This window comes from Myodes glareolus, chromosome 1, assembly GCF_982192425.1.
Source record: "Myodes glareolus chromosome 1, mMyoGla1.1, whole genome shotgun sequence".
Classification (NCBI taxonomy): Eukaryota; Metazoa; Chordata; class Mammalia; order Rodentia; family Cricetidae; genus Myodes; species Myodes glareolus.
In genome coordinates this window covers 46,799,337-46,823,862 of record NC_142026.1, presented here as the reverse complement: position 1 = coordinate 46,823,862, position 24,526 = coordinate 46,799,337, and the positions used below count along the sequence as shown (strand labels likewise).

The 24,526-nt window shown below is 39.3% G+C and overlaps 1 pseudogene; it reads right to left on the bottom strand.

The window, feature by feature from the left end:
- Positions 1–3,570: 3,570 nt before the first annotated feature.
- LOC146896081 (alpha-enolase pseudogene) lies at positions 3,571–22,654 on the bottom strand (annotated as a pseudogene).
- Between the last annotated feature and the right edge of the window lie 1,872 nt (positions 22,655–24,526).

Sequence of the window (24,526 nt, the reverse complement as noted above, 5' to 3'; positions counted from 1 at the left end):
TCTAGTGTAATTTACCTTCTATATTTTCTTTCAGTTTGAAAGACTAAGCTAAGGCTTTCTGGAATTCATTGGTTATGGTTTTTCTGTAGGTTTGCCCTAGGATTACCAAAATAAAAGAATAGAGTTTCCACACAAACTAACTCAATGCCTTTCACATGGTTGAGAATGAGAGACTCACAAGACTCTGAGTTGATTTTCCAGGAAGACTAGAAGTAGGTGTGTGTCGTTGAGGGAAGAAATTGAGGAAACAGTAGTTTATTCTGAGTCACAACATAAAAAGAGTATTTCTTCTGTACTAATTATAAAAGCACAGGTCAATTGACCTGCGAAGGTTTGGCAGAACTCAAGAAATAAGTTTAAAGAAGACATGACCACCAAAAATACGTCATCCAAGCCTCGGCTAAGTGGTTGCTAGTGGAATCGCTATGTACAGGTAGGCAAGCTTCAGAAGTAATTGACATTAGTAATCTTGAAACTTCCTGGAAACATATGGATGTTATAGTTTAAGTAACTCATTCTTATCTCTCAGTGACTCTAACCTACTCTTTTCTAGCTTGGTAATCCTGAGTGTTCTTTCTCATGCTTTTAAGTTTATCGTATCAACAAATTCAAAGCAAGTTTCAATATGTCATCCATAAGATGGACCATATGGCGTAGGACCCATAAAGAAGAGGGGAGATTGCCTTCCCCTAACATGCCACCATAATGATTATATTTACATCTGCAGTGCTTTGGGAGGTTTTTGTCTGCTGTTATGGCTGGGCCATTTTTTAATACGGGGGATTTTCTGTGTATCTGAAGTGCTCACCTGCATTTTCACTTCCTTGTAGTAAAGGCCGTGCAGATTATCCCCAGCTGTTGGGAATTCACACGTGTAATAACGATACTGTATTGAGATGAGAGTGTTTCATAGCACTTTTCCCCAACTTCTGGCATTTGAAACCTTCACAGACACTCTTCTGCAGTGTTGCCTGAATCTTGGAAGGGGTGCTGTGAAGGTCCCTCTTCGGGCTGAGTAATAAATAGTCAGTCTCAGGAATCTGGCCAGTTCTGAGTCTCCCTTGACTTTCATTTGCCGCAAGTTCAGTCAGGCTGTGTGAATGAACACAAATATTTAGAAGGCAGTTTGACGACATGTCCATTTATCAGAAGAACAGTAGTAAGCTCCAACCTATGACCTTTGGCTTTGACCAGGTTGATAATACATTTATATTTTTCCTTGTGGAATGAGCCTCAAATCTACTCAGAAATCAGTTAGTCACGCCCTAGTCCCAGGCCTTCATTCTGCTCTTGCGCCAATGGAGGCAACTTGCCCGTTAGGTTGGTATTCTAGCATACAGAGACCACAGATGGTTAAAAATGTTGACTTTACCCCTCCAGCAGCCAGAATAGCTCCTTATAACACTACTAACACTAGTCAGCAGGGCAAGAGCTTCCAGATAGGTCCCAGCTTGCCTTCTTAGCACACTATATCCAAAATGTATCTCAGGCAATAAGGTATTATAATCTAGTGTTGATGGCAGCTAGGAGCACTAGCAGTAGCCTGTATTGTTTTGGAATCTCCTAGCCCTCCGTGGAGAAAAACCTCGTAGGAGAGCTTCTGCGCTTGGCATTGGAATTTGGAAAAAACAAAACAAAACAAAACAAACAAGAGCCTCAGTTATAACTCTCTTTTAAAAGTTATATTATTATTATTTAATTATATTATCTAGTAGTAGGTTTCCATATGGATTTTCCCTGCATCTTTAGTTCTGGGTAGCTCTCTCCCCACATGCTTCCCCGCCCATCCTATTCTCACAGAAAACTTTTCAAATCCAGCATCTTACCCTTCTTCTTTCATGCCAAATGTGTCTTACCGCCTCGCTCCCCCTGCTGAAGCACACCCCCAAATCATTTCTTGCTTCCTGGCTGCTATAGACACTCACACACAAGCTTGACAATAAAAATATAAAAATTCAAAGCTAGGATCTTCATAAAAAAGAGAGAACAGATGGCGTTTTTCTTTTTGGGTCTGGGTTACTTCACCGAGCTTGATATTTTCCAGTCCAATCTATTTTCTTGCAAATTTCATAGTTTCATTTTTCTTAAGTGCAGAATAAAATCCCATTGTCTATATATACCACATTTTCATTATCCATTCTTCAGCTGACGGATGTCTAGTCTGGTTCCATTTCCTAAATCTAGTCATTAGAGAGAGCGGCGATGAATATGGATGAGCAGGTATCTCTGTTGTGGACTAGAGAGTTCTTTGGGTGTATTCCCAGAAGCGGTGTATCTGAATCATATGGAAGGTCTATTCTTACATTTTTGAGACATATCCAGACTAATTTCTATAGTAGCTGCCACCAGTTTGCATTCCCACCAATGGTATAATAAATTCCCTTTGGCCACCTCCCTGCCAGCACTTGTTGACATTTATGTTCTTGATGGTGGCTGTTCTGACTGGAGTGAGATGGAATCTCGAAGTAGTTTTAATTTGCATCCCCCTGACAGATGATGACTTTGAACACCTTAAATGTGTTTATTCCTCATGTGTATTTCTTTGACAGTTCTCCATTCAGTTCCATAGATGTTTTCTTGTTTTCAGTTGGGTGGATTTTAGGGGTTTTTTTAATGCTTAGTTCTTAGTGTAGCCTATCCACTAGTCTTACGTCAGATGTATAGCTAACACAGACCTTCTGTGTCTTCACTAACCTTACAGCTTTCTTTGCTGTACGGAAATCTTTGAATCCCCTGAGGTCTCACTTGACAAATTATTGGCCTTAGTTTTCAAACAACCAAAGTCCCATCGAGCATGTCCTTATCTGTCTATATTTTATAGTGTACCCCCCTAATTATTCCTCTAGCAATCTTAGACTTTCAGGTCTTATGTTGAGGTCCTTAATTCACTTGTAATTTGATTTATATGCAGGATGAGAGACAAGAATCAAGTTTTATCTATCTATCTATCTATCTATCTATCTATCTATTATCTATCTATCTATCCATCTGTATATATGTAATTTTTTCACACACCATTTGTTAAAAGTGCTATTTTTCCTCCACTGTATTTTTGTCCTCTTTGAGAAAAAAAAATCAGGTGACTGTCATTACATAGGCTGACCTCTGTGTCCTCTGCTCTGTTGTACTGATGTACATGTCTGGTTTTGTGTCAGAACCATGCTGACTCTTTTGAGGGTGGGTACTGAGGTTTTGAGTTTGCTAATAGAGCTACAAGGAATGAGGCCTGTGACCACCCTGGAGATCCCAAGGCTCCAGACACTAGATGGGGAGTGAAGTCACAACAATAACTTGTACTAATAGTACGATTGTAGGGCTGGGATGTCCAGTTCTAGGTGGGCAGGCAAAGCTTTGGGTCAATGGCAGAAGAGGGTATTAACCTTGGGCCAGCCTAGGGTTGCTGGATGACATCAGGGATTGGGTCGAAGAAGTTGGTGGTGACTGCTGGCTCCAAGAATTGCCAACCCATGGTTTACTTGGCCAGGGACTTTTGAAGGGCCTGCCAGCAGACCAGGCTTTGGGTCCAGTTCTTCCTTGATTCTGAGGATCTGATTGTACTTGGCCAGTTTCTCAGACCAATTTGACATTTAATAGGCCATCTATATGGGAAAGCTTGCACACTCGGAAAGACTTGATCCGTGAGTCAGTGTGCTTTACTTTGAGCAGGAGACCGTTGCAGGACTTCTGGCCTGCAGCCTCGGATATTCTCTTAGGGTTGGTCAAAGTGGGATCACCCCCAATCACCTGGATGCCTGCAGCTAGCTGTGCACATCTGTCTGCCATGCATCCCAGTCATCCTGGTCAAAGGAGCCTCTGATGGGTACCACTGGATAATACAGGATAAAGGTTATGTGCAGGTCAGTCAGCTGGTCAGGTGTAATGACCCTCCTGATACCATCAGGAGACTTGAAGTCAAACCTGAAGAACTCAGAGGCAGCCATATCCATGCCAGTGGCAACCTAGCCAGTATAGTAGGTCTTCCCAATTGCATTCTTCAGCAGTTCCCGAGGCTGTTAAGTGCAAACCTACTCTCTGAACGCTTTTTGTGGCTTCTCCCATGTATCTCTCCTTGATGACATTCTTCAGGTGGGGATAGACCTCTGCTCCAATGTTCATGGCCTTCCAGAAGCTGAATGCCTGAATGCACCCACAGGAATTATCATGCTCTTGTTGTCTATGTGAGCAGTGCTGTTGATCATGTTGAAAGCCAGGATAACAGGATGACTGTGGGATTACCAGCTAAGTCAGTGATGTGATGGTACAGGGCACACTCCTCTTCATAGCACTAGCTTTGAGGACAACAAAGGACGTGTTAAGGATGACATATTTACCAAACTTAGACTTATTTACAGTCTCAGAGATCTCAATCAATAGTTTGTCAGTCTTCTCTTGTTCTAGATTCAGTTTCTTGTTAACCGAAGCAGGACCATTTTTTTTTTTTTTGAACTGGGGCAACGTTTCCTATGTAGTGTATTTTATCAATGTCTCAAAGTCCCAGGGTCTCATATATTCCAGATGATACTGGGTATGGAAGTTCAGAATAGATCTTTGGAGGTGCGGAGGTCAATCACAATAGTGGGATTCTCACGACTGTCAAAGATCTCGCTAGTGTGCATTTCGAGAATAGGCAGAGTCTGTTTCTGGTGGCTGGATTGCTATGCAGCATGAAGCAGAGAGTATTACATATACGAGGAGAATGTTAAGGAGAAAAATGTAGGTACCCCAACTTTCCCAGCTGCTCCTTCATGATGTTTGTGTTACTGTGATTCTGTAATATAATTTGCTTTCAGATATATTAATACCTCCAACATTTTTTTGTTGTTGTTCAGGATTGCTTTGGACATCCAGGATCCCTTGTGTTCCCATATGAATCTATTTTTGCGAAGAACTGAGTTGTTGTTTTGATTGAGATTGGATTAAGTCTGTAAATTGCTTTTGACAGGATGGACATTTTCATAATATTAATTTTTCCTATCCATGAGTATGGAATGTTTTCCTGCTAGCCTCCCACTCAGTGTTTCCTTCTTCAGTGTTTTAACTATCTTAACTGTAGAGTTCTTTTATTTCCATGCTTTGATTTATTATGAGGTTTTAGTTTTTCTTAAGTCTGTTGGGAACGGAGCGGTTTCTCTTTTCTTTCTCAGTCTGTCATTGGTATCTAGGAAGGGTATTGTATTTTGAATGTTAATTTTTGTATCCTAGTACTTAGCTGAAAGTGTTTTGTTAGCTCTAGGAGTTTTCTGGTAGAGTATAATTCTATATTTTGATTTTTTTGTTTTATATTTAATTAATGAGTTATTATTAATTAAATGCTAAACGCAAAGGAAGGCAGGAATCATAACAATGCAGTGCCACTGCCCCGCGGTAAGCAAACTGAACTGTTCCGCCTTCAGGTTGACTTCTGGAGACCTGTGCTTTCGTGTTTCTTTGTGCTAACTCTATTTTCTCTGGCACAGAATGTGGATGCAACCAGGGGAAAATGCATTTTAAATTATTATCTTGTATAAAATAAAATTCATAGGTTTTTGCGGTCTTGAAAATTCTGTTGATGATTTGGTTGCTTCTGGGCTCCATGAATTTTTCATGGTGACACAGATTTCAAGGATAATTTGGCTCTAATGTTATTCAAGCTCGTTCTTTCCTACAGTCATTTTAGCCAAGGGACATATTTACATAATACCTAATGCCTTGTTTCTTTAAACTGCTTCATTGAGAAGCCTAAAATAAACAAAAAGAAACGTATCCTAAGGTGGTTTCGTGGTGGTGAATATTTTGGCAACCAAGTTTTCAATCTAATGTCCCAAATTGAGTCTATTTGGGGCAAAGGGATCCTCTTATGAACTGACTAAGTAAAAGGTCATGCATCTCAGGATTCAGTGTAATTTTAATAAGATCTAGGTACCCGTGTCACAGTAATGTATTCAATGGTGTTTCAAATAATGAGAAAAAAAAGGACAAAATTTGGAGAAGGAAATCTGTTTGTCTCTAGACCTTATTTTCTCTTGCCTTCCCAATGAAAAGTTTCATACTCAAAAAATAATGAATAAGAAAAGGAAAGTAGAGTTTCTTCCAGCTGATTATGAGAAGAGAAATTGAGGAACATCAAATAAAGATAGATTTAAGGGTCCTTGAAATCACAGCCTTTCCCTAAGGGAAACAGGCAGGAGGTGAGGGAGACACGCTTTAGAAGCATTCAGAGAGCCAAGGATTAGCAGGCTGGTACCATCCACTCCTGCATTGCTGAGGACCGGGTGAGTCACTAGGACAAATATTGAACACAGCCATTTCCTAAGATGCGACTGTTGAGGGGAAGTGAGTAGCAAATTAGCAGTAGGCAGCACTTTGTCTTTCAGTACATCAAATACACACAGGCAGAAGAGAATTAGTTCACCTCAGGGCACGTCAGTAGACAGAGCCCTCAGTTCATTCGCTGTGCAGTGAAGACCAGGGAAGAACCAGAGGGCACAGAGAATGGTTCAGGACCCTGGCTTCCATCTCCCACCCCACCCAGACTCTGTTCTACCCTATGCACTCCAATATGATCTTGGAAAGGATCATAACGGGAAAGGGAATCTGAAGGGTGAGTCAACTTTCTAAAGAGGAAAGGTTCCCATTTAAAGAGTCTCTCCATCTCCTGGATTTGGTTAACTGTAAACCTGAGCTCCTGAGCCTAATTTTTGCCCCGCTCTGAGATTACCACCAGAAGAGGGAACCTCATGAGGAAAATCAGGGTGTTCTCACAGCGCTTCAAAAACTACAGGTTTTCTTTTGGTATTTAGAATGCAACATGCAATTAAATTTGTTTACTTGCAATAGATTTATGAAACTGACATTGATGCATATATACATGAATAGATAGAGGCCTGTGTCTGGACAGCTGCACATTGATCAGTCTGCTGCGTTCATTCATTTCTTTATTCAAAAATGTTAATTGATTGCTAAATTCTAGATACTCTGTCAGTCTCTGAAGATATACCAGTGAATCAATGTATATTGCAGAAAGCACAACATTCTATATATTTAACGTGTGTGTAAATTTAATGTGTGTGTAAAATGAGTAAGAAGCAAAATATTATTTCACAGAGATGCGGGTGAGGAACAGATCAAGTAGGGCAGTGAATGAGAAGGACAGGAAGTTTGTTTTGGTAGGGCCAATGGGAGTGACCCCTGCAAGAGTTTTGACAAAGATCAGAATGTGGTGGCCATGGGAGTTATCTACAGTCCAGAATTTGAGAAAGGAAAATAGAATTAATACTCCCTAAAATAGGGGTGGGAAGATGGCTCAGTTGGTAGATACTTGTTGGGCATGCTGGAGAAACTGAGTTCAAGATCCCAGAAGTTACATACATAGCAAGGCAGACATGAGAGTGTAAGCCTGTAATCCCCGCACTGTAGAGACAGAAGCAAGAGGCACTGAAGAGCTTGGGGCTTAGTCAGCCTCAGTGAATCATTGTGCTCCAGGGTTAGTGAGAGGCTCTGTCTCAGAACACAGGGAGTGATGGAGAAAGACACTTGATGACCTTCAACTTCCATATAAATCTCCACATGAACACACATATACACTACACACAAAAGCAGGCAGAGGGGCTGTGGGGTCATAATCGATGCTTTTGGTTAAACATCATTCTCCTTATGCAATAGCATTTTATGTCTCTAATGTGTTGTGGCGGGTCATGTGACTCATCCTGTGTTTGCAACTAGAAGGGATAGGTGTCATCTTGAGCTAAAGCACTTTCGTGTTGGATTGAGAATTTACAAGTTTTTCACCCCTGATCTGACTAACAATTTTCAAAACTGATTCTTTCTCTTAGCTCCTTACTAAAAATGACAGACTGAAAAGACAAAGTCTTCTGGGATGGGAGTCTGAGATTTTAAGAGTTATGTTACTATAGAACTTCCCAGTCTAGCATGACGTGGTGTTTTTTGAGTTTAGCATGATCAAAGAAAAGCAAAGGACACTGCAGAACAGCTGATGAGGTTCCAGACCATGGAAGGCGGTCAAACCCAAGAGGTGAGTTTGGCACAGATCACATAATCATGGAGGCTGAGGTTTTGGCATTTTTTTTTCCTGAGCATTTATTTTCTAAATAATTTTAGCCAAATCTGCAATGCTTTGAATTTTATGTTGAAAAGTGAAATGATTGTTTTTAAATTTGAAGTTTGTATTTTTTTTTTTCTCGTGACGTGCTGGGATCCAACTCTGGGCATTCCAAACCCTGGGCATTCCAGATAAACACACTACCACTGAGCCACATCGTTATGCCATAAAATGAGGATCTAATATGCCTAACTCCTCATATATTTTCCTAAAAACTAAGCAAATTAATTTAAAAAAAAACCCTTAAACAACAGATTTCAGCTTAAATTTCCAACTTAAAATTTCAACTTTCAGAACTTTCATGTTTTTTTTTTTACATCTTGAAATTTATGAAGTACGAAATACTAACTTGGTAAATATAAAAACACACAAGTACAAACACTAAATTTTTATCAGATGTCTTGAGTTGTGCTGGGAAAAGGTGTGTCACAAGAAAACATGTGCACAACTTTATGTAATACAGGTTTATTCCTGCCATTGTTGTGGGAAAAGGAAGTGGAGCAAATTTAATGCAATCCATCTAACTTTTTTCACTCAGAAACATCATGTATTTGGTACATCATTGGTTCTGATTATTTCAGCCTGAGCCAGAGAGGGAGCAATTGAAGTGAAGACGGGTTGGTGCTCGCCGTGCGGATGTGCAGGTGTGCCGCGTTCTCATTCACTGTGTACCTGCCGTATCAACGGAAGGGAAAATAGGTTTGATTACATTTGGCAGTTGCTTTCCACTAACAGAATTTGTGAAAGACAGGCTTGTTCAAGGTTGAATTCCCAATTATTTTCTGCTGTAAGAAGCAAGATAAAACAAAGTCTCCAGTATCCAATGCAATTAGCTTTTATATTGACTTATTTCTAATGTGAAAATCATATTCCCTTTGGAGGAAGAAAGAGCAGGTGCTGTTCCGGAGAAGTGGATGAGTGTGTTTGTTTGGCTGCTTGTTTCCGTGTCTCTGAGATCAAAGCTCTGAGATCAAAACTCTAAAAAGACGTGATGCAGGAAACAGCAGGAATTATATTGTGAAAACGTTTAATTAATATATATTTCATTTTCTTTTCATATACTATAGTTTCCCTCCATCATTAAATGTTACCTTATCCATCCAGATATAGTGGCTCATGCCTATAATTCCATATACAAAAGTCTGAGGCAGAAGGATTGTTACCAGTTTGAGGCCAATGTCATCTATACAGTGAATTCAAGGCCTGAAAGGGTTATGGAGTGAGGTTCTATCTCAAAAATAAAAAAGTAGCATTATTTATCCTAACCAAAAGGTGGAAGTCACACGTGTCCATTGACAGGTGAAGGAACAGACAAAACAGACACACACATACCCTGTTTCAGATTTAACAGTTAAATAAATTCAAGTGCATTGTAGAACATGGACAATCCCCAAGCATCTCATTCTATGAGATGACAAATACTGCATAACTCTACTTATATGAGATACCCAAAGTGGCCAATGCATCGAAACAGAAAATACAATGACAGATGCCAGGGTCTAGGGGGAAAGGGAAGTGGAGTCACTATCTGAAAAAGTAGGAGAGTAACATTGAAAACATTGTGGACTCCAAGGCTCAACTGTCTGACATTCATTCCTGGCTCCTTCAGCTTCAAGCTTTGTAACCATGAGCAAGTTGACTCATTACCCTTTCCTGAATTTTATTGTTTAAATGTGCCAATAATAAAACTTGTCTAGTATGGGAGATAGCTCAGTCTAAGAGTATGTATTTAGCACAGTACCCAGCTCAACTGGGTGAAAGAAAATAAATGAGACACTAATATAAAATTGAAAAAAAAATCTCATTTTGCAGCTTGTGGATTAAATGAGTTTATTTTGCATGTGAAAAATCCTACTGCAATATTGGCACACAATCCTCAAAATGTGTCATTATCTTTTATTATCATTGAAAAGAAATATGAGAATTAGCAAATGTGAATTTCTCAGTATTGCTTGTAGAAATAAGAGTCAGCTTCAAATGAGAAGCCTAAGCCTTACACCTTCTACCACTGAACTGAATATGGAATAGGGAAAACAGATCAGTTCCATAAAAACAGAAAAACCATTTCTTTTTGTACAAATGCACGGAAGCAAATTTCTCATTACATTTTCTAGGATCCCTCTTGAATTCCCAAGCTGTGTGCTTATCCCTAACACTAGCGACATCTGGGTCTAAAAATCAGTCAGAACTCAGTTACTAAGTGCACAGATATTTAAAAGATAGAAGTCAAGTTAATAAACTGTTGAATGCAATCTGTCCTTTTACTTTGTAAACTATACTTTCTTGAAAGCTAGACTAGATTTTAGAGTCAGCGTAATGCTCCTTGTTGTAACCTAGTGACCACAGGAGGTAAGCCTGTGGCTCTATTCTTCCTTTTCTCCCACAGGAAAATAACTTTGCAGCCTAGCCCATATGTCAAGTTTGTGAACGGATACCTTGTGTTGTCAGGTCAAGGGGTGCTGACATCAACAACAGGCACCAATCTTTCTGATACTCCAATCATGAGCTGGAAGATCATTAAACACCTACAGTTCAATCACAGAGTGAATCCAAATTCCAACAGTAACAATTCAGGCTGTGAATGCCGTGCGCAATGAATTGCTTTCTTTTTCTTATATAAAAAAATTCTGATTCTAAGGAGCACATTTATGTTACATTTCATCATTTTGAAAGGGGGGTGGCTTTCTAATTGATGATACTTCACAATGGCTGTCATCCAGTGGCAGTTGTGACAAGACTGCTAGTGCACGTGCTTGCATGAATGTGATCACAGGTGTTGACAGCTAGCCTTATGGCACAAGAGCTGTGTACATTGTTGGCCCTTCACAAACTGAGTCAAATGTCTGCTTAAAATGTCTCCAAAAGGATGACATTGTGAATTGGCACTGAAGCAAGTCAGTTGTGTGCAAGAAGACAGAGACAGGAGGCATCAGTTGAATGTTAGAGGGAAATAACACTTATCATTAAAATATTTGCAACCAACTTGAAGTTTGATTTCAAAGTAGCAACAAATGAAATTTAAAATATGGGTACCCCCAAAAGTGAAGTCGTGGACATTTTCTTGCTCGGTTTATTGGTTATATTTTGATACAGTAGCATCACCTAATCCCATCCACAAAGTTCTAGGTTTGAAATAACTGATCTATAGTCAGGAAAGTATCTTGTCAAGGCAAACGTTACCTAGGTGGCTCAACTTCTCAGGCCTCTACTTACATGGTTCCTAGACACCTCCTAGGACTAGTAGGCTAGTGGAGCATGCTTTTCCCTTCCTTATGATTGAAGACAAAATGAATGAGTAGAAAAAAAGAAGACATGAACTCAGGAACTCATATTGGGAGTTCTGGGAGCAATTGAAGGGAAGAGACGGTGTTTGCTATGATATTAATAGACTGTATACATGTATGAAATTCTCAAAGAATGAATAAGAACAAGTGAAACGTCCATGGTCTCCTAAGGACCTCGTTTGGACTGGTACACTGTTGATCACACTCAGCCTAAAGGACACAACACAGTAGTGTAGCTAGGAGGCCATAAGAGAAATAGCCATCATTGTCACTTCGTGCCTTATACTGTTGTAAGGGGTGTCTAATGAGGCAAGTCTGAAATCCATATGTTGGGGAATATATTTTCAGATGGGTTGCTTTTGTTTATTGTGCTTTTGATGAACTAAAGTTGAGGTTCTTTGCCTGTCTAAAACACCTGATGGTCCTAATAAAGAGATGAACGGTCAATAGCAAGGCAGAAGTGAGGATAGGTGGGCCTGGCAGGTAGAGAGGATAAAAAGTGAAGGAGAAGCAAGAGAACAAGGAGAGAAGGACATAAAGGGCCATTTCCCAGCCACCCAGTCAGCCACAGAGTAAGAAGGAAAGAAAGGTGTACAGAAATAGAGAAAGATAAAGCCCAGAGGCAAAAGGTAGTCAGGATAATTTGTTAAGAAAAAATAGCAAGGAACAAGCAAGCTAAGGCCAAGCATTCAGAACTAAGAATAAATCTGTGTGTGATTTATTTGGTAGCTTGATGGCAGGCCCTCAAAGAAGCAAAAGAGTAAAATATTACACACTATCCAAAGGCCCAGCTCTAGAAAGGGTTAGAATTCAGCAGAGGGCACAATTGATATCTTAGATGGAGATTCTCATATACTTTTAAAGCCTTCTAATCGGTAGGACCTGTCTCACCCGGATTACCCAGAATAATATTCTGATTATGAACTTGACTCATTTCTACAGAATATCTTCACAGTGTCAGCGTCAGTGTTTGTTAGCTATCTGGGGACAGGAGCCAAGGCAGTCTTGACTAAAGCTACGGGCTGGGGACAGTCTCTGCTCTTTGGTGAATGAAATTACCAGTTTACTTGAGAAAGGGCATGAGTATCAGGGATCCCAGTGTGAGGCAGAAATTCCCACACTGACAGGTCTGAGAAGACTGTCACATATCAGTGCAGACAACTGAGCATGAGAAAGTCAGCAAATACTTTAGAAATGAAGAAAAATCAAAGCAAGGGCAGGCTAATGTGGACAAATAATGGATCGTGTAGATCTATCACTAAAGAATTATTGGACAGAGGGAAAAGGGAGGAGGGGAGGAGGTGGAAATTTTTAATAGAAAAAAGAAAATCATCAATAGCTAGACATAGTGGCTCATGCTTTTCATCCCAGGTAACTCGAGGCAGAGGAAGGAGGGTTTCTGTGAGGTCAAGGCCAGCATGGTCTACATAGTGAATGCTAGGACAATCAGGAATGCATAGAAAGACCCTGCCTCAAAAATTAAAAAAAAGGAAAATATTCAGTCATTTTCATTGTGTCCTATATCAATATAGTGGTTTCTCAGGAAATTGGGAATCAATCTACTTCAGGACCCAGTCATACCACTCTTAGGCATATACCTAAAGGATGTAAATCATACCACACGGACACTTGCTCAACAATGTTCATAGCAGCATTATTCATTATAGGCAGAACCTAGAAACAACCTAGATGCCCCTCAACTGAAGAATGAATAAAGAAAATGTGATACATTTATACAGTGGAGTATTTCTCAGTGGCAAAAAACAATGACATCATGAAATTTGTGGGCAAATGGATGGAATTAGGAAAAACCATCTGGAGCGAGGTAACCCATACCCAGAAAGACAAACACAGTATGTACTTACTCATAAGTGGATATTGGATGTAAAGCAAAGAATAACCAGGCTACAATCCACAGTCCCAGAGAAGCTAGGCAGCAAGGAGGACTCTAAGAGCGACATGCTCTATTTCTCCTTCTCTCTAGGAAGGAGAAATAGATAAGCTCTCCTAGGTAAACGAGGAGGGGGAAAGGGGGATAAGAAGAAAGACAAAAAACTGAATTATTAAATAATATTGTAGATTTAATTCGGTCAGTACTATACAAATAGTACCCCTTTCAAGAGATAATACCTGAAAATTGTAATTATTTTGTTTGTGAAGGCCAGGGTCTATAGGAAATTATTAGGCCTTTAAATGCAAGCTAGATAGTAGTATAGAAGCCAAGGCCAGCATGGGAGGTCACCGGAATTGGGAGCTAGAAAGGGTAGTATACATGTGTACCATGTATACATGTGTCTTACACGACACAATAGCTGCACTTTGGCTGGGGTGAGAAACACGGAGAGGATTTGAGCTGACAGTCAGCGCCTGCTTCCTGCAGCAATCTTCAGCAGAGGCGTCTCCTCCCTCCCAGCTTTCTCATGCTGGAAGAGATTCACTGGTTTCACCCTGAGTGGGAATGATGGGCTGATGATGTTGGGCTGTCTCTACGAAGCAAACCTTCCAGGAGAAAAAAGGTACAGTTCTAACAGTGGGAGCTGAGACTTTCATAAAGATTCCAGAATCAGATTAAAAATTGAATTATTAACACATTCATTGTATAGATTGATGAGTTTCATCAAGCCGACTATATACACACATCCATGCCCAATCCATCTTATGCTGTTTGTGATCATTTGCTCTTCAGATTTCCTGAGATTCCTCTTCCCCATCCTTAGCAATCATTTTCTCCTGTTGGTCCCCAACTCCCCTTCTCTCTCTTGTGCCTATTTTGCTGAACATGATGTTTGGTCCCAGTTGCATCTGTTTTTGGTAAATGATGGATTCTTTTCTTCTTTATGGCTTAGTAAGATTCTACTGTGTATATACTAGATAGTCTTCATCCAGATTATCTGTTGATAAAAGACTCAACTGATTCCATAGCATGGTTATTGGAATAGTGCTATAATAGGTAGGGGGATGTTGTTATCTCTTTTGGGTGGTGACTTTATTGACCTTGGATACATACCCAGGAGTTCATGGGTAGATCATAAAGTGGTTCTAATGTAGTGGTTCTAATTAGATAACCCTCCATACTTTTTATCACAGTGACTAGACTCATTTGCCTGGTCCCTCATAGTGTACAAAGACTCTGCTCTTCAGACCTCTGACAGCATCTGTTACTACTATCTGCTTTCACAAACTAGCCAGTCTAACTGGGATGTGATGGATATCAGTGTAGTTTTGAGTTGCCAATGCTATTAAGCTGTTTCCCACATAGTGATGACCATTTGTGTTTCTTTTCTGGGAACAATCGGTTTTATCTGCTCAGTTCAAGCTGGAAAATGGAGGAATTAGACAGATAAACAGGTCCAGAAATAACTGTCATCATTTAAGAATGGCAGAGACACCTAGGTTATAATGAATAACGTTTTTGATGGTTTGGAAATGCACTAGAGGAAAAGTATTATGGTAGCATTTTCAAAAGGAATTAATGATTATTTAATTTCAGTCTTGCAGAACTTATCTCCTTGGCAACAATGCCATCTATATATGGTCAAGGAACAGGGGAAACTGTGAAATTACAAATAAAGAAAGAATTTCTATAGCCTTGTATATCACATAACTGTTTGAATTTATTTTCCCATCTTTGGTGAAATATGGGGAGTAAATAAAAGTGGGGGATGAACACAGAGGGTGGTTCTTGCCTGTCTGAACGGGAACATGGTAGAATACATAAATAAAATAGCAGTTAGAATAAAAAGTCAGAGAACACATCATTGTTGAGGAGTATGCCTTCCCAGATGTAATTTTGGTAAATTATGGGTACTCATGAATTCTTTAGAATAATCTTTATTGCATAAAGCAAAATAAGATTATAAGGAAAATCAAATATAGGTTGAAATAAGACAACTGTCAAGGTAACAAAAAAGGCATCTGAGTATAGTAATCTAAATGATTTGTGTTTTTGCATTGCCTAAGATTTAGCCAAGGGTCTGATAATTATAAGTTTAATTGACATACTCAAATAGCTTCAAGGTCTGTAAAATTATATGAAAACATCTTATTTCTGTTGGCAGCAAAATCACCTATAATTATTCTATTGTAACTCATAGAAAAATATAAAACGAAATCCGAGGTTAGTGAAAATCTGGTACAGTACTTCTTACATCCAAATTCACCAAAAGGGGTTGTAGAGATGGTCTAGCACTTAATACTTGCCATTCTTGCAGAGGACCAGAGTTCAGTTCCTAACACCTACATGGCTGCTGACCACTGGCTGTTACTCAGTTCTAGGGGATCTGATACCCTCCCTTGGCCTAAGGGGCTGTGTTCATACATGGGGTGCTCACGTACAGGTTCACATGGTTACACACTAATTAAAAAAATAGTTAAAAGAAAAAAGAGCCAAATTCAACATTCTTAATCTTGTACAGAAACTAGGTTGCCTGTAGTTTCTAGTCCAACTCTGAGTCATGCATAGTTGTATACTTGGTGTAAGTGAAGGGGTCTATCTAGGCAAGAGAATTCTGAAACATACTCCAACTCACCATGCCCTTAAACAGTATAAAGAGGCCAGAAGTTCCTCATGGCTTATTGAAAGTGTAGAAGAGATATTTTCTAATTTGGGCAAGTGAAGTTGCAGGGATAGTGCCCAAATGTCTGGCCACAACCTGTCGTATCTAGTATGCCCCAAACAAGCTGTCTAAGTACAGACATTTGTTGAAAGATGAAGAACATTCTGACGATCTTGACTCATCTTTTTATTTTTACCACAAGTCTTACACTATGTATGCAGCCATAGTCTTGGTTATTAACAGAGAAATTAGAAAGACAAATAACGTAATGTTTAGGTCAAGCCACTCCAAGTAAACAGGCTATAAATGAGCAGTGAAGGTACAAATTATCGAATGTAAGGGTTTTCGTTTTTATGTTTTGACATAGGATCTCAGCAGGTGTCCCAACTTTGAACTTTCAATCCTCTTTCCTCATCTTCCAAATGTTAATTGTTCATTTGTTCTTTCATTTACTGAATAACATGGTTATTACTGAATAAAGATAAGTATTATAGGTAATAGATGACCTATCTTCATTTGGTATATATAAGCATCACGGGAGTAAAGTTTCCTCTCTATGAATGTGGATACATAGCACCCTTTCGCAGGTACCCATGAAAACTGCACATTCTGTAAATGACTATTTTATTCCTGCCCAGAAAGCACTGTATTCATCCCTTGGAGCAGCCACAAACAAGATCATAGATTTGCAGCCCAAAATAAGATAAATGCTTTCTCTCAGTTCTGGGGTCAAAAGTGAAAAACAAAGGTGTAGGAAGGCTGCTGTCTGTGCCAAGGTCCCATAGAGGGCCGTGCCTGCTCCACCTGGGTGTTCTGCCAGGCAGCCTTGAGCCTGTGACTACAAATGTCCCATCCCTGTCTCCGTCTTCACATGCTCTTCTTTTCTCATCGCTGTGTGTCTTCTCTGCTATTCTTTAGAGGAGCATCATCAGTGGATTCAGATCCAAGATCAAAACTCAGGAATCTGACACTGGATAAGGAATTTGCAAATAGTCAGAGGTGGAGAGGAGATAGGCAGACAGACATTGGAGATACTCTTTGTCATAGTTGCAAATGGTTTTTTAAATTACTTCTTTTATTTTTTGAGATTATAATATAATTACATCACTTTACCCTTCCCTTTCCTCCCTCCAAACCCTCTATTGAACCCCTTGTTGCTCTCTCTCCAATTCATGGCTTCTTTTTGTTGTTGTTGTTAATTGTTGTTTCATGCACATGTGTTGTATACATAAATATTTTCAAATACAACATGCTCAGTCTGTATAATGTTGCTTGTGTGTATGTTTTCAGAAATGACTATTTGAAGTCCAACAATTAATTGGTGTGCTCTTACCTGGAGAAGACTATTTCTCCCGTCCCAGAATTTCTTAGTTGCCTGTAGCTCTGTGTGTAGGGTTGAGGCCTCACAGGCTTTCCCTGTTTACGTTAGCATGTCTATAGTTGTCTTTGCTCAACTCAAGTTTGGGCAGTCAGTCATGTTGGTGAAACTTTATGGGTATGTCTTCCGACATTACTAGGAGACGCAATCTCACAGCAAACTCTCTGATCCTCTGGCTTTTACAATCTTTCTGTCCTCTCTTTTGCAATGTTCCCTGAACTTCAGGTCAAGTGATTTTATAGTTGCTACAGCATTCAGGTTTTTATGCTCATTTGGAAGTTTGTATTTGGTTAAAAATGTAATCATTTTGTCTAATTTTCAAAAATTTGTCATAAAATTCCCCATTATGTTTTTTTTTTACCTTGTAGGTCTTGATGTATTGAAGAATAACTTCTATAGTGAATAGAAGTTTTATTTTGATGAGTATTGTTAGGTGTATATTGAAGGATACAGAGGAAATTCAAGGTATTGATTGCATAGAACATTTGCAGTGCTCTTAAAGCTCTGCTGTCTCCATGTCTGAGCAGACTATCCTCTTACAGAGAGGAAAAGACAATTCTCATTTCTATAATTCTTGATTACTTCAGTCTATTGCACAACCTTTTTCCTCTATGTTCTTCATTTTAGTCTCTCCCTCCCCCTTCCTCACTCTCTGTCATGTGTATATGTGTGTGTTTGTTCATGCGTGTTTGTGCGTGTTGATAAATAACATTGTTATGTAGCCCAGACTGGTCTTGAACTCATGACCCTCCTGCTTCAGTCATGTGCCAGCACACCTGACCCACAGAAGTTCATGTAAACGGATTCATATTGTGCATGTTCTTTTGCATCTGAAACTGTTGCCCAGTGTAGTTTTTAAGGTTTGTTCACAATGTCTGTGGAGCTTCATTCTTTGGTTTTGTAAGCTCTTACTGTGTAGGCTGAACTTATTGAACTTTGTGCTTTTTCCTGTTGATGGTTGCTTCCAGTTTTGGCAATAAAGATGCTGACATGATATGTGTCATGAAAAATACTTTTATTTTTCCAGATATATAGATACCTACAACACAGCATCTATGTTGTAGGTGTATGAAAGCCAATCTATATAAGAAAAACTAAAATATGTTATAAAGTTGCGTACTATGTTACAGTACCCCATAAATGTATGAGGTTCTACTCACTCTGTGTCATCGCAGCTCCCTTCTCCCTTTTATCTGCTCTCATCAGGGTTTGCTCTGACTTGCAGAGTGGTGCACATGCGGAAGGTCAAGGAAAGCTGATAGAAATCACTCTCCTTCTTCCATGTGAAGAGTTCAATGCTATGATAAAACCACCTGCCTCTGCCTCCCAAGTGCTGGGATTAAAGATGTGTGCCACCACTACTCGGCTAACTTTAATTTTTTTAAAAAGAAATTATTTTCATTTTACACACCAACCTCAATTCCCTCTCCTTCCCCTTCTGCTCCTCCATATCCCCCTTCCCACCCTCCAAACACTCCTCAGCGGGGGTAAGGCCTTCCTTGGGGAGTTGACAAAATATGTCATACAAAGTTGAGGCAGGACCAAGACCCTCCCCACCCCATATCAATGCTGAACAAGGTATCCTACCATAGTGAATGGGCTCCAAAAAGCTGGTTCATGACCCTGGGATAGGTCCTGGTGCCACTGCCAGGGCTCCCCTACAGATCAAGCCACATAATTGGGAATCAGTACTCAGCAATACCACTCTTGGGCATATACACAGAGGATGCTCACTCACACCACAATGATACTTGCTAAACTATGTTCATAGCAACATTATTCGTAACAGCCAGAACCTGGAAACAACCTAGAGGACCATCAACTAAATAATGGATAAAAAAAAATGAGGTACATTTACATGATGGAATAATACTCAGCAGAAAAACAAAACAATGATGTCTTGAAATTTGCAGTCAAATGGATGGAACTAGAAAAAGATTCCGAGTGAGGTAAGCCAGGTCCAGATAGACAAACATGGTATGTATTCCCTCATAAGTGGATATTAGATGGAAAGGAAAGGATAACCAGGCTATAGTTCACAACCCCAGAGAAGCTAGGTAAAGGGGTCCTTAAGAGAAGCATACATGGAGAGCCCCAGAAATGAGAAATAGTTAAGATCTCATGGGTAAACTGGGAGGAGATGTAGAAGGGAAGTAATGGGGAACATGAGGGATCAAGAAGACCAAGTAGGGGGCGGGACAGAATGGGAGAGCAATGAAAGTGATTGTATGTATGTATTTATTTATTTGCTTTTTTCCCAGACAGGGTTTTTCTGTGTAGCTTTGGTGCCTCTGTAGACCAGGATGTCCTTGAACTCATATAGATTCACCCACCTCTGCCTCCCAAGTGCTGTGATTATAAGGTGTGGGCCACACCGCACAGCTGAAAGAGACATCTTGAGAGAGCCATTATGGGGTGTCATGGAGAAAGCTGGCGTAAGAGAAATTCTTAGGAACCTGCAAAGATGACTCCAGCTAAGACTTCTAGAAATAATGGAGAGGGTGTCTGAACTGGCCTGCCCCTGTAATCAGATTAGTGACTACCCTAATTGTCATCTTAGAATCTTTATCCAGTCACTGATGGAAACAGATGCAGTGACCCACAGCCAAGTACTGGGCTGAGCTCCTGGAGTTCAGCTGAGGAGAAAGAAGAGGGTCATATGAACAAGGGGGATCAAGAGCCTGATGGGGAAAACCAGAGTCAGCTGACCGAGCTAGTGAGAGCTCACAGACTGTGGACTGAGAGCTGGGGCCAAACAAGACCCTCTGAATGTGGGTGACAGCTATGTGACTTGTTCTTTGTTTTATTGATGACAGTCAATACGTCTGGGTAAATTGGAATCTATTGACAGACTTGATTTGCACTTCTTTGCTGACTAAGGATATTAATATTCCCCCAGAATCTTATTGACATTTGTATTTCTCCTTTTGCTGTCAATTGGATTCATTTCTCCCTTTGTTGATTAGATGGCTTGGATTGTGTGTGTGTGTGTGTGTTTTACTTTTCTAGTTTGTTCTATATTCTAGATATTAATCTACTGCTACAAGAAAAGCAGGCAAAATTCCTTAGACTGTGTATACTGTACTGAAGCTTTAAGTGTTATGCAATCCTACTTGTCAAGTGTGAGTATTATTAGAATTATGATTTGATGATTTTCCATTTTATGACTGTTGTTACTATCTATATATTTCATCTCTTTATTCATTTTAAACTATCTTTTATACCACAACAGACAGATTTAACTTTGGATCTGTTAAATACAATATTCGTTCTTTTGTAGTTCCACTTACATGGCCCATTTTTCTCTTGTTAATGAAAAATACTTTTTCTGTTTCTTCATGTCTTCTGATGTCCTGTAATATTTTAGATATTACTATAAATTATGATGTAAAATTTTTGTGAGTTTTACTCTTTTGTCTGTGAGCAGAATTCTAGACCCTTCTTTGGCTATAAGATGGTCATGCCACGGTTAGGTGTGTTCATAGTGAAGGCCAGCTTTTGCTCTTCATAGCACTGGTCACCATGTGCTTAGCCCTCCTCCAATTGCCTGAATCACCATTTCTGTATTGCCTATCTTTGAGATGAGAGAAGGTAGATAGTAAAATTATATTTATATATGACTTTTCTATACTATTTTTAATATATCAAAGAGGAGGTAAGATGAGAAAGAAACTTCATGACAGCCTTACCTGCTAGTATCAGGAATCTCAACTCATATTTCCTCCTCTACTCTCGGCTCCGTTCCCTACCTCAATTTAACCCTTCTTGTTCCATTGTTCCCCTTTAATCCTTTATGCTACCGCATTCTATCTTCATTGTGTAGAAATGCACATTTTTATCATCCATTTTCACTTCCTGGCTCTCATGGATAGAGCAGAGACGAGCAGGTATCAATTAGGATATAGAGACATTTGGGTCACATAGCTGGTAGATCGACTTCTCATAGAGAGCCTCCACACTGGAAGTTTCCATAGAGACTACACCGCTTTGTACTTCCACCAGCAGTGAATAGTGTTTCTCTTTCACCACTTCCATGCCAGCATTTATTGTAATTTTTCTCTTTTTGATCTTAGCCACCCTGGCTGTATTAAGCCAAAGTTTCAAAGTAGTTTTTTTTTCTAATGGCTAAAAATTATAATGTGGGACTCCCCTTGTATGCTGTGAATACCATTGGTAAATAAAGAAACTGCCTTGGTCTGTTGATTGTTGGAGGGAGTGGCTGCTTTTTAGTCTCAGCCACCTGGATAGGTTTAGACCCGAAATAATCACACAGAAACTGTTTTCATTAAATCACTGCTTGGCACATTAACTCTAACTTCTTATTGGCTGACTCTTACGTACTAACTTAGCCCATTTCTATTAATCTGTATATCACCATGAGGTTGTGGCCTACCAGCAAAGTGTGAGCACATCTATCTCCAGTGGTGGCTCCATGGCATCTCTGACTCCATCCTTCTTTCTCCTAGCATACAGCCTAGCTTTTCTTGCCTACCTAAGTTCTGCCTTGCTGTAGGTTCAAAGCAATTTCTTTATTCATTAATGGTAATCACAACACACAGAGGGGATTTCCACATCAGTTGATAAGGCAGAACTTAGGCAGGGAAAACTAAAGGAAGGAAGTTGCAATCAAGAGAAGCCATGTAGCTTTGCCAGAGACAGACAGGAACTTTAGCTGGTAAGCCATAGTCAAATGGCGATACACAGATTAATAGAAATGGCTTAAATCAAGATGTAAGAGTTAGACAATAAGAAGCTAGAGCTAATTGGCCAAGCAGTGATTTAAATAATATAGTTTTGTGTGATTATTTTGGGGTTGAACAGCCGGGAACTAACTAGCAACCTACTTCAACAAAAATACAAATAAGCTACCAAATAGTCCTACCCTTAACAAAATTTGGTGTTGGACTTTGTAACCAATTCTTTTTGCTTATTCTATTTCTTCATTTAGAGGACTTGCAAATGTTACAGTCAGCTCTTTCTCAAAATAATGCCTTCCTTCCACACTTTCCTTCCATACTCCCTGTCTTTCTCCTTCAACTGCAGTAATTTCAGTGATCTTGCTGAGAGGTCCATACTACCTTCTGATCATTTTCAGTTTGCTGGTCTTCAAAGTCTGTTGGATTATATTAAGAAACAAAAACTAAACTCACCTCAGTTTTGAATTCATCAACCCAAATCCCCACACGTTCCTATTGTGATTCTTCCTTCTGGCATAAATATTCCCTCTTCTTTCCATGTATCTTTGCATCACATCTACCATGTCACAAACTCCACATATTTTCTGATATTCTGGCTGAATCTCCTGAGCACTGACTGGTCCTTGGCAGCTTTCAGCCATGCTGTTGTCTCACCTCCTGAAAAGTCTATGGATAAAAAAAAGTTGAACAGAGCAAAATAAGAATGCAGCATTCTTTGTTTTTCTAACAAGTTGAGTTCTATCCTGAGGCACCACCGTGGATTAATGGTAACTAACTGAGAGTGCCGGTAGCTAGGGCTATTCTGGATAGAGAAAACTCAAATGCAGTTAGCTCTTAGATCTATTTTTCTGTCTTATAGCAGCTTAAATACAGTTTTACATTTTCTAATTCTGCTCTCTAAGTGTTTCTCTAGAATTGAAATGCCAAGACTGAGACACTTCCATTTATGTGGGGACTTTGGATCTTTATTTACATAGGGGTTCAGGCTGTTGACACAGGACCCTCCACCCATGGAGAGCAATCTGTAGCTTGAGTGCAGAGTAAACCCTTCCATTTTCATTCTATCACATCTTTATGGAATTTAAAGACATTTGAAATCTCCTGATAGACTCTAGTAAACAAAAGAAAGGGGCGTTTGCTCTGGGTTAGCATCCATCCACTTTTGATCTGCTCCTAAATGTTTGATTTAGAAAATGATAATTCTTTCCATGGTGAGATTGGCAATCAAGGTACATTGACATCTTCTAGGGGAAAATGTCATTTCCTCTGAGGATGCTGGCTGTGTGGACTTTGAAACTGAAGTTAAAAGATGGGAGAAAAAGAAAGAAAACAAACAGAAACAAAATAGAAAAAAAAATCATGCCTCTTTGGCAATGTTACCAATCATCACAAGCATGTTAACAAAACTGTCATTTTAAGAAAACAGGTACAAAAAAAATTGGAATGACCCCACGTATCTTATTGGATCACCGTGGTTAGAATTCAACAGCAACATCAATTTCAGAAAGTCCACAAACACATGAAAATTGAACAATACTCACCTGAACCACCAATGGGTGAAAGAATAAATAAAGACAGAAATTAAATAATTCCTAAAATTCGTCAAAAATGACTGTGCAATGTAACTGAACTTATGGGATACAATGAAAAGAGTGTTAAGAGGAGAAACTTTAAAACACTGAATATCTATATAAAGAAGCTGGAAAAATCCCACACCAGTGAGTTAACAGACCACCTGATAGCTCTAGAACTGAAAGAAGCCAAGTCTTCTAGGAGGACTAGACAGCAGGAAATAATCAAATTGAGAGCCAAAATCAACAAAATAGAAACAAAGAAAACAACACAAAGAATCAATGAGAGAGCTGGTTCTTCGAGAAAAATCAACAAAATAGACAAACTTTTATCCCAAATAACCAAAAGACACAGAGAGAGAACATCCAAAAAACAAAATCAGAAAAAAGGGGGACGTAACAACAGACACGGAGGAAATCCAGAGACTTAAAGTGTCATACTTCAAAAACTTGTACTCCACAAAATTGGAAGCCTTAAAGGAAATGGACAATTTTCTGGATAAATGTCACTTATCAGAATTAAAGTAAGACCATATAAGCAAATTAACTAAACCTATAAGTGCTAAAGAAATAGAAAGAATCATCAAAAGTCTCCCAAACAACAACAACAACAACAACAACAAAAGCCCAGGCCCATAAGGTTTTAACATAGAATTCTGCAAGATTTTCAAAGAACTAATACCAATACCTCTTAAATTGTTCCACACAATAGAAGTAGAAGGAACATTGTCAAACCCTTTTTACGAGGCTACAGTTACACTGATACCTAAACCACACAAAGACACTAGTAAGAAAGAGAATTACAGACCAATCTCACTCATAAACATTGATGCAAAATAACTAAAAAAAAAATACTAGCAAACTGAATTCAAGAACACATCAGAAAAATCATCTATCATGACCAAGTAGGTTTTATCACAGAGATGCAGGGATGGTTCAACA